We start from the raw sequence: 10,217 nt of genomic DNA, 5'->3' as shown, positions 1-10,217 counted from the left end.
CAGTAAAAAAGGAAATTAAATCAATTACTAAAAGGCATACAAAGCGGTTCAAATCTGAAAGGCCATTTGTCAGTGTCTACCAAGCGCTCTAAAAGTGTCCATCACTTTTTTTTAATTCAGGTATAATTGACATGCAACATTACACTAGTTTCAGGTATATAATATAATGAGTTGATACTTGTATGTATTGCGAAATGATCACAACGATGAGTCTAGCTAACATGTAAAAATATGGAATGCTTCGTGAATTTGTGTGTCATCCTGGCACAGGGGCCATGCTGATCTTCTCTGTATATGTGCTACCAAAGCGAGCACAAGTGTTCGTTACTTTTGATCAGAAATTCTAACTCTGGAAAATGTATCAGTTACAGATTTAGTACATGAGTGTTACTGATACCGAACTATAATGGCAGATAAAAAAGAAATATCAAACGATAAGGTTCATTAGAAGAATGGGAAAATAGTTCAAGTAAAGTCTAAAGAAAAAGCTAAAGAGTCCATGGCACCCATATAATGGACTACTGTGTTCTATCCAAAAGTATTTTGATATTATTTAATAGGAAAGTGTTCACAGAACACTTTTATATGTCATAAAATGTTATGTATAGTATAATTTTAATTATTAATCATACTATGAAGTTTTTATACACATATATACATGCACCAATATACAAGGCTAGAAGAAATACCCTAAAATATTAAGTTTTTTTTCACATGATAGAACTGTGAATACTTTATATAATGTAAATTTTCTATATTTTCTGAAGTCTCTCTCAGTGAGAGAAATAATATACAACAAATCTGGCGAGTAAGAATTTCAACTCATATTTTTTCAGGACTTCCACAACCTGTAACCAATAGGCTCATCCAATCTTGCCTTTCACAAAGTTCAACATAAAACTGGCCAACTCCATTTTCTCACTACCTCCAAATCATGCTCTGCCTTCCAACCAACCTCTGTTCAAGCTACATTTCATGTGTACACTCAAGGTAACAAAAGTAGCTAAGCAATATTAAAGTTGAAATCTTAATGAACTCAATCTCTGTCTAGGATCACATAGAAACAGGAATACCCCAACAGTCAAAAGTAATCACATACCCCCCAAAAATATTTTCTTTACATCTTTTAAAGAACCTTGAAATGAGATCCAGTTCATTATCCACAGCCAAACTGCTCAAAGTCCATTGTGCAGCCTCCATATTTCCCTCAGACCTTCCTTTCTGCCATGCCCACACAAGTGTTCTCACCTTCTTCTAATCTATGACCCAGTTGTCTTCTTTGGCTATATCCTCTCTTTTTCATGTCACATCTCTTGTCTCTGACCAGTCTCCAGATTGGCAAAGGTAGATCTATGAGAGGGAAAGCTGCAGTTTCCACATCTGCAGAGAATAATAAACACTGTCCTACCAATATCATAAGATGTAAGGTTTTAAATATCTTAAAACTGTACATCATTGTACATGTTGTGACTATTGTAACCTCATTTCTTATTTGCACAATAGGTATTACTAATATATAACTAATACTCTGTAAGCACTATTTTATCCATAATATCCACAACTATGGAAGTATTTACACTTCATTATTCCCTGTATTCCTTCCTGAACCAAATCCATCATTAACTCTATTTTACCTTCAAATTATATCTTAAGTCATCCACAGCTCTTTGTGTCCATCAGCACCCATCTAACCCAAGTATCTATGATCTCTGAAGTAACTTCCGACTTATACTCCCATCCACTTTTGCCTCCTCCACACTATTATGCATACAAGAGCCAAACATTTTTCTGAAAAGTTAATCAAAAGTAATCAATTCCAAGAGTCACAATGTCCAATGGTTTCTTTAACAGACATGATAGGCCCAGTTATTTGAGTAGAACATAGATGATGAAGTTCATACATAATGACATAAGACCACAAGAGTAACTAGAACACATAAAAGGGATGTTTACTTTGCCATAGAACTCTGTAAGTCTGTGTAGACAGGAGAGAGAGAAGTATGCTGACAAATTACTTATTCAACTTTACAAAACATATTTGAACACATTTACATTGTTTTTCCCACAGGTGACTACACTAGTAAATTTTATAAACCAAGCACACACTCTGTATGACCTAAGTACCTTAACAGCTTCTTATTGTAATTAGGATAAAATCTTTGAACCTTACTATTAACCTACAAGTCTATGCTTCTTATCTCTCCAGCCAATATCTCCAGGCTTATTATGCTTATACTGACTTTATTTCTTTACTATTTCAGCTCTTTCCCACATTTGTGGGATTCCATTCCATTTGCCCTATTCCACCTGAATAGTTTCCACAGGGGTTCAACCATTTTGAAGCATGTATGCCAAACTGATGTTAGGGTTTGACAGGAATGTATTTGCATGCAGAGCTGACGAGCTTCCTGAGACAATACTGATAATAGGATAGGAAACATCCAGCTACTGAAATGATCTCAATCTATTAGCACTGTTCATTGAAATACAAAAGTGATTCTGAAGATGCCATGGGTCTCTTGCCAGCATTTATTTCATTCCAATCCCACGGACTGGGAGATTTGTGATTTAAAGATTGTTGTGTAAAATCAGTAATTGCTTTTTCTCTTCTGGGAAACTGGTCCTCTATATAAAGAAAAATAAGTGGGATGCCTACTGTTAGTTACTATTTCCCCCTTCTTTGCTAATTGAACTTTGATTTTATTTTAGGTGTCACTGTGTCAGGTTAAATGCTGGCTTCTGCCTAAAAGCTTACAGTGTCCATTCACAGGCACATTTATGGCTAATGACACATATGCAAGACATTCCTGGGAAAGATTATGGTTTCTGGGAAAAAAGAATGGATGTACCCGGTAAGGCACATCCCTTTCCCATATTTTCCTACCTTGGATGTGGATATGATCTCTAAATCTCTAGCAGCCATCTGCTAACCATAAAATGAAAAACATTAAGCAAAGGTCAAGAGATCCACAGAGAAGCTGGCCTGACATCTTTAACCTACCAAACCAACTCTATCAGGTATTTATTTCCAATTCTACATGACCCTTTCTCATTGATTTATGGGAGAATAAAATATGTTTGCTAAGTCTAGATAGCTCCTGTGTTTTGGTGTCCAAGGGCCTACTTCTTGTTATGTGACCTCATGTTCCAACAAAGCTAGAAATCCCTTAAAGCTCCAAAACCAAGTGGTAGTTTGTAATCTGGCAAAAGAGAGTATCTATTTCCTGATTATGTTTCATGTTAAGTATAAAATGGTAATTGAGACATTTTTCTGAAACACTTGTTTTCAAAGAAGCAAAAATTACAGGGAAGAGTGCCCAGCTGAGAACAAAGTTACTGAATTCTGGAAGCTGAGATATTAGCAGAAGCACATAAATGAAGGAAGTTTTAGTTTACCCTTCTAGGCCCATGACAGACCAACTGGTTGAATATAATCAGTAATGTTATCAACATCCTAAATGACATAAAAAATAGGGTATCTCTAGTGGACATTTATTAAGCTCTTTATTCTAGAAAAAAAAGAAATGTTTTATTTTTCAAGTGTCCATGGAACAATCATACAGATTGGTTCTGAGTCCTAGATAATAAGAGGGCTCTGAATAAAAGGTGATTTTACAGTTTCACCAAAAACTCTATAGTTGTTTGTCCCAAAATGGCAGCCACTGGACGCAGGTAGATATTCAAATTCAAATGAATTAAAATTAAGTTAAATTTAATTTGAGTTCCTCAGTCATACTAGCCACATATGGCTACTGGATAACACAAATATAGAAAAAATTTCATCACTGCAGAAAGTTCTCTTGAACAGTGTTGCTTTAGGTACTGAGACACAGCTATACACCTAGGACATTCCTCAGTATATAACGTATATAACTGATTGGATTGCCCCTGGAGAATAAGCTCCATGAGGGAAGAGATTTTTATTAAAGTTACACACTGCTTGGGAATGCAAGCTGGTGCAGCCACTCTCGAAAACAGTATGGGGGTTCCTCAAAAAAACTAAAACTAGACCCTACAACCCAGCAATTGCACTACTAGGCATTTATCCATGGGATACAGGTGTGCTGTTTCGAAGGGACATATGCACCCCCATGTTTATAGCAGCACTATCAACAATAGCCAAAGTATGGAAAGAGCCCAAATGTCTATGGATGAATGGATAAAGAAGATGTGGTATATATATACAATGGAGTATTACTCAGCAATCAAAAAGAATGAATTCTTGCCATTTGCAACTACGTCAATGGAACTGGAGGGTATTATGCTAAATGAAATTAGTCAGTCAGAGAAAGACAAAAATCCTATGACTTCACTCATATGAGGACTTTAAGAGACAAAACAGATGAACATAAGGGAATGGAAACAAAAATAATATAAAAAAGGGAGGGGGACAAAACAGAAGAGATTCATAAATATGGAAAACAAACTGAGGGTTACTGGAGCGGTTATGGCAGGGGGGGATGGGCTAAATGGGTAAGGGACACTGAGGAGTCTACTCTTGAAATCATTGTTACACTATATGCTAACTAATTTGGATGTAAATTTTAAAAAAATTTTTTTAAATTAAAAAAAAAAAACCAAAGTTACACACTGCTCTATCTTTAATGCCAAGACAGGAGCTTATACATACCTGGTGGTCAACAAATAATTGTTTGGAGAATTCAGAGTTCTCAGTTCAGCTGGGTATAATATGAAATATATTTTATTCTCAAAATTTCTTGTACTTTCCTGGCCTTGGACACTCAATCTGCCTAGAGAACACATCTCATTTTATTTCCATTATATTCCTATTTAAGCTTTAGTCTAGTCTAATGACTTCTATATTCTCATTAAAATAGAAAAGCTCAGTCTTTTCCCTCCTCTAGAGTTCTTCCCTACTGTATTTCTCTTCTTTGTGTCTTCTTTACTATTCACATGGAATACTTCAGTTCTGACACTTCTGGTCACCAAATATGTGGAGGTTTGTCTCCCACAACAAGAAATTCTCTGTGACACCAGCAATTCAAGTCAGTTCTGACATTATCTACCTGGAGATGCTGTCAGATCCCACTGGTTAAATCCCACCAGATTGTCCTTGCCCCCCCCCCCATATACTTCAGATGCCCGCCACACACCTATATTTCTGACCAATTGGCTATAGACTGGAGTATCCAAACACTTCCTCCTTGAGTTTGATTAATTTGCTAGAGTAGCTCACAGAACTCAGAGAGATGCTTATTTATGTCGACCAGTTCATTAAAGGATATGATTAAGAATACAGAGGAACAACCAGATGACAAGATACCAAAGGTGAGGCCTGGGAGAGTCCCAAGTATGGGAGTTTCTGTTTCTTTGGAGATAGAGCTCATCACCCTCCAGTACATGGATGTGATCACAACCTGGAAGCTCCCTGAATGCCATACTTTTGGGATTCTATGGAGGCTTCATCATGTAGTCATAGCCAATTATTAACTCCATTTCTATCCCCTGTACCTCTCTGGAGTGAGAGTGGGGCAGAGCTGAAATTTCCAAGCTTCTAATCATGGCTTGGACTTTCTGGTGACCAGCCCCCGTCCAGGCAATATCCAACACCCATTCAGAGTCACCTCATTAGAACATGAGATGTTCCTAGTTCTCTTATCACTCAGGAATTCATAAGGGCTTTTAGGATAACTGTGTCAGGAATAGGGTCAAATAAAAGTATTAGAACAAAAGGTTTTCCTGGTGTTCTATCACTTAAGATAATTACTAGGATTTCAGGATCTCTGTGCCAGGAATGGAGGAGCAGGAACCAACATATATATATATATATATATATATATATATGTATATATATAAATATATACATATATATATATTATCTATGATCTCATGCTCATCCACTTACTAAAATCTCAATCTTATTCAGGAGAATATTTTATCAACTTCAAATCTTCATAGTCACCATGGAGTTTCTTTCCAATCTCCAAGTAGGACACCACTCTTGCTCGCTTTCTCCTTCCTCCCCTCCTCCTCCCTCCCTCCCTCCATCCATCCATCTTTCTCCCCCTCCCATCTCTCTCCCTCCCTCTCTCTACCCCCCTCTCTCCCTTCCTCTCTCTCTCTCTCTCTCTCTCTCTCCTTCCTTCTCCTTACTACCAGTTCTCCCACCCTTACCTTCCCATTAGAGTGCAAGCTTCTGATGCCTCTCTTGCACCTGTCTTGTTCAGGAGAGGAGGCAGCAGCAGGAGAAGAGGGAGGAGATTTTGACTATGTGACTGTCAGTTGACTCAAAATGGACAGGTCTCTCCCAATCTTGGTCTGCTTCTCCTACTAACTGTGGCCTATGTTATCAAGGTGATCTTATTGTATGAGGCTGCACTGTTTTCCAGAGACCTCACTTAGGCCCCCTCCATCCTGGAAGAGATTCTTCATCCTCTTTCTCAACTCTGCCAATCACTGATGTCACTGGTTTTTCTTAAGAACTGCTTATTTCTGCTTCATATTTCCAATATCTTTATTTTCTTTGAAAACACTTCTTTTACTTATTTTAAATTCTTGTTTGTTCTACTCCACTAACTATTCCTCTTAGAATAGGTATCATATTATGCATTTCCTTTTTTAATCCTTATGTAACTCAGATGCTTGATTATTTTTGTGAGCTCTTATTCCTTTGACAGTGTCAGCTTTCTTGGATGCTTAGAACAAGATAGTGGGCTTGGATATATAATTGTGCATTGTTGATATATATATGTATATATATATATGATATTTAAAACCATGAAAATGGATGGGATCACCTAGGGAGAAAGTATGTAGAGACAAGATGAGGATTATGATAGAGCTTCAAGGAATTCTAATATTTAAAGGTTAAGGGAAAGCAGAGGAATAAGCAAAGACTACTGACAGCCAGAGGGGTAAAGGGAATGCAGAGAGGCTGTAGTGTTACAGACCCAAGAATGTTTCAGTAAGGAGGGCATGGGTATTTGCATCAAATCTGTTTCAAGCAAGATGAAAAGTGAAACACCTGACTTTGCAAACAAAAAACAACAATTTTACTCAATCCTTTGGATCTCATGAAGTCTGTGGAAACATTCTTGTTACTATTAGCTGGCACAAAGATGGACATGAAACAGCAAAAGGCTGTGCTTTTCACCTTTCCACCACAGTGTAAGTTCATTTATTCCACAGCCACCTCAATCAACACCCTACCTCAGGAGGGACTTCCGGGCAGTATACAAAAGAAGCAAACACTTGCCATGGCCTTCTACTCACAAAGGAAAATAGGAAATTTTTCCCAGAGCTCAGTAAAGGTTTGGTTGCCTTCTTGGCAGGCCAACCCTCAGAAGCAGGGAGACAGCCTACTCCCAGGAGGTGAGTTGTGTCCCCAAACATCATCTTACAGTCAGTCAGGCAGAATATGTGAAGTAAACAAAACAAACAAAAGAGTCCAGTGGGTTCCAAACTGTGCTCTGTCAGGATTTTAGGGTATTCTCCATATTTGATTCAAATTATAGATACTCAGATGATAGAAAGGTAGGTAGGTAAGTAGGTAGATAGAGCTATCTGATCTGTCTATACTTAATAAAAGAGCATGTACATATACATACAGGGGAACCTGGATGGCTCAGTCATTTGAGCATCAGACTCAATTTCAACTCAGGTCATGATCCCAGGGTTGTGGTATCAAGCCCCAAGTGGGGCTCCAAGCAAAGTGTAGAGCCTGCTTGGGATTCTCTCTCTCTCTCTCTCTCTCTCTCTCTCTCTCTCCCTCTACCCCTCTCCCCCACTTGTGCACTCTCTCTCTCAAAAAAACTTGTGGAATTACCTTGTGGAATGATACTAGTTAGGTTTTGTGCAAATCTCAGTTGAAAACATTCCCACCATCTTGTAACTGCAAGGCGAACTATTTAAAAATAAGTATATCGTTTGAACTACTTATCTTTGTGATTTATGGGATATGTTTATAGAATAGAAAACAGGTCATTGAGGGAGGAGCGAAGATGGCAGAATAGCATGGAAACATTTTTGTCTCACATCCATGAAATGCAACTAACCATCCTGCACACCTAGAAAACTGATTTGAGGATTTACACAATAATCTGCACAACCTGAACCATAGAACTCAGCAGGTACACAGTGCAGACAGGTGAACTGGGGGAGCAAGAAGCCACAGAGGGCAGGGAGCTGTTTTTGTGTGGGGAGAGAGGATGGAGATGGGGGGGTGGAGATAGGAAAAGCATTCCCCCCAAAGCAGCTGGAGAGAAAGTGGAAAAGTGGAAACAGCCACAGGAACTGAACAAAAAGGGAGAAAGGAGAAAGGAGAGGGTTCAAATTCCATTAAGACTCATGGTGCCTGGGTGGCTTAGTCAGTTAAGTGTCTGACTTCAGCCCAGGTCATGATCCCACGCTTTGTGGGTTCGAGCCCTGGTCGGGCTCTGTGCTGATAGCTTGGAGCCTGAAGCCTGCTTCAGATTCTGTATCTCTCTCTCTCTCTCTGCCCCTCCCCTGCTTGGACTCTGTCTCTCTGTCTCCCAAAAATAAATAAATATTAAAAAGAAAGAAAGAACGAAAGAAAGAAAGAAAGAAAGAAATTCCATTGAGACTCTATAAACAGGGGGAGCGCAGAGTCTGAAACTTCACAGGTCAATACCTGGTGGTGCTCTGGTGGGAAGGGTGAATCCCCAGGAGCAGAGTGAGGTCCGGAGGTCTTCAGGCCACAGGGGAGAGGTGGTTCCCCTGCTGGGAGGACATTTGGTAGAAGCTGTTCAGCTACCCCCCTGCCGCCCCAGGCAAAGGTGTCAGCAGACCCCGGAGAACAACCACATTCACTGGTGCTGGAACAATGTTGTCAAGGGTGAAGCCTGGTGCCAGATGTGTGTTGAGATTTTCCCTAATCCCTGAAATGCTGCTGCTACACAATCACGTGAACATTTTCTGGGGCAGTCTGGCACCCAGCCACAGTCTCTGGGCATCGGCAGCAGCACCGTCCTGCGAACATTCCCGGCTGGGGCTGGCACCTGGTCATTGCTCAGTGAGACCCTTCCCCAGAAGATGTGAGCAGGACAAAGTTGCAGTCCCTCAAAAGTCAGGGGTCAGGAAACACAGCCTCATCTGAGATAAAACTCAGGAGAGAGGTGCCACCTGGCAACCTGATGACTTGGTCACAAACAGTGTAAAAGTGGGGAGTGGACAGAAGCCAGAGACACAGGACATGTGCACAATTGTTGATGGGGAGAACAGAGTTCCAATACTAGATACTGGGTAGCTGGGTGACATTTTTCACCCCTCCTGTGCATGCACATACACACCTAAAAGCACCACAAAAATCCACCCCAGTAAGCTAAGAAGCGCCATCTAGTGAATAATTAAGCCATTACACTAAGCCCCACCCAACTGGGCCAACCTCACTCTTCAGGAACACCCTAAGTCTCTCTGCCTGCTTAGTTCATGGTCTATAAAGTGTTTCATAGTTTGACTTCTAGGGGAAAATGATATAATTTCAATCGTATTTTAGTCTGTTCGCTGGTCCATCTATTCAATTTTCTTCTTTTTTTATCATCTTCATTTATTTTCTTTATCTTGAATACAGAAAGAAAAAATTATTCTTACATTCAATTTTTATTAAAAATATTTTTCTTTCATTTTTCTCTATTGTATTTTGTTTACTTTTTTGTAATATTTTCAAATTTTATTTTACTTCCGTCATTTCCTTTTATTCTACTTCACTGTATTCATTTTTTTCAAATTTTCAAATGTCTTCCTTTTTTTCTTTTTCCCCCCTTTTTTCTCTAATCTATCAAGCTCCTTTCAACAACCATACCAAAACACACCTAGGATCTAGCATCATTTATTTGATTCGTGTGTGTGTGTGTGTGTGTTGTTTTTAATTTTTTAATTTTAATTTTTTTTACCTTATTAATTCCTTTTCTTCCTTCAAAATGATGAAATGAAGGAATTCACTCCAAAAGAAAGACCAAGAAGAAATGGCAGCCAAGGACTTAATCAATACAGATACAAGCATAATGTCTGAACCAGAATTTAGAATCACGATAATAAGAATACTAGCTGGGGTTGAAAATAGACTAGAATCCCTTTGTGCAGAGATAAAAGAAGCAAAACTAGTCATGATGAAATAAAAAATGCTATAACTGAGCTGCAATCTCAAATGTATGTCACAGCAGCAAGGATGGATGAGGCAGAGAAGTGAATCAGTGATATACAGGACAAACTTATGGAGAATAATGAAGCCAAAAAAA

The 10,217-nt window shown here is 38.9% G+C and overlaps 1 pseudogene; it reads right to left on the bottom strand.

Annotated features, from left to right (window-relative positions):
• Positions 1-225: 225 nt before the first annotated feature.
• Positions 226-324, bottom strand: LOC122484532 (annotated as a pseudogene).
• Positions 325-10,217: the final 9,893 nt, after the last annotated feature.

Source organism: Prionailurus bengalensis, chromosome D1, assembly GCF_016509475.1.
Source record: "Prionailurus bengalensis isolate Pbe53 chromosome D1, Fcat_Pben_1.1_paternal_pri, whole genome shotgun sequence".
Taxonomy (NCBI): domain Eukaryota; kingdom Metazoa; phylum Chordata; class Mammalia; order Carnivora; family Felidae; genus Prionailurus; species Prionailurus bengalensis.
This window is presented reverse-complemented; position numbering and strand designations above follow the sequence as displayed.